The sequence below is a fragment of the Ceratotherium simum genome, chromosome 12 (assembly GCF_057802395.1).
Source record: "Ceratotherium simum simum isolate JZ-2026a chromosome 12, ASM5780239v1, whole genome shotgun sequence".
Taxonomy (NCBI): Eukaryota; Metazoa; Chordata; class Mammalia; order Perissodactyla; family Rhinocerotidae; genus Ceratotherium; species Ceratotherium simum.
In genome coordinates, this window is record NC_141911.1 from 12,375,826 (window position 1) to 12,376,954 (window position 1,129).

The 1,129-nt window shown below is 35.0% G+C and overlaps 1 non-coding gene across 1 annotated transcript; it reads right to left on the reverse strand.

The window, feature by feature from the left end:
• Positions 1 to 535: 535 nt before the first annotated feature.
• On the reverse strand, positions 536 to 644 carry LOC147915777 (U6 spliceosomal RNA). Its single transcript, XR_015553859.1, has one exon. It is a non-coding gene; the product is annotated as a U6 spliceosomal RNA (small nuclear RNA).
• Positions 645 to 1,129: the final 485 nt, after the last annotated feature.

Consider the following 1,129-nt stretch of genomic DNA (forward strand, 5'->3'; position numbering starts at 1 on the left):
CGGCCACTTTATGTCTTTTGATTTGAGAATTTATTCCATGTACATTTAACATAATTCTTGATAGGTATTTACTTATTGCCATTTTGTTAATTGTTTTTTGGCTGTTTTGTAGTTCCTCTCTGTTCCTTTGTTCTTCTTTTACTCTCTTCCTTTGTGGTTTGATGACTTTCTTTAGTAGTATGCTTAGATGCCTTTCTCATTATCTTTTGTGTATCTACTACAGGATTTTGCTTTGTGGCTACCATAAGGTTTATATATTATAACTTATATCTATTATAATCTATTTTTTTTTTTTAAAGATTTTATTTATTTATTTTTCCCCCAAAGCCCCAGTAGATAGTTGTCTGTCATAGCTGCACATCCTTCTAGTTGCTGTACGTGGGACGCGGCCTCAGCATGGCCGGAGGAGCGGTGCGTCGGTGCGCACCCGGGATCCGAACCCGGGCCACCCGCAGCAGAGCACGCGCACTTAACCGCTAAGCCACGGGGCCGGCCCTATTATAATCTATTTTAAGTTGATAACAACTTAAATTTGAGAAATAAGGAACACTTCCTGAATTCGCATGTTATCCTTCCTAAAGGGCCATGCTAATCTTCTCTGTGTCCTTCTAATGTTAGTATATGTGCTGCCGAAGTGAGAACACAAAAGCCTTGATAGTGACCATTCCTGTTAGTGAAATGGGGTTGCTATAGTGAAGGGCAGAGTGAAAGATGCAAATCATTAATGAAGTAATAGTTCTTGAATTGGGAATTAGATTCATTGTACTTTTAATAAATTAATTAATTAAATGATGTTAATAAAGGTAGCGGTTCATAAGCCAGTGAGGTAGTATTTCATTTACTATGACTATGAGTCCAAAAAAATAAAGTAAGTTAAAATCCAGTAGATAATTTGCTGCAATAAATATGGGATAAAATGATATTTTAACATAGAGAAAGAAAAATATACCTAGAAGTGCATGAGGTCATATTTCAGCCAGCTAATGAATAGATTAATATTCCCTTGACAAATATATACAAATAATCAGCACATTCTATTTTAGGAGTTTGTATCACTTTTTTAATTCAGTAAATCGTGAAATATGGGTAGAGAACATATTGGTATTGAAATAATGTTATAGAGATTTCA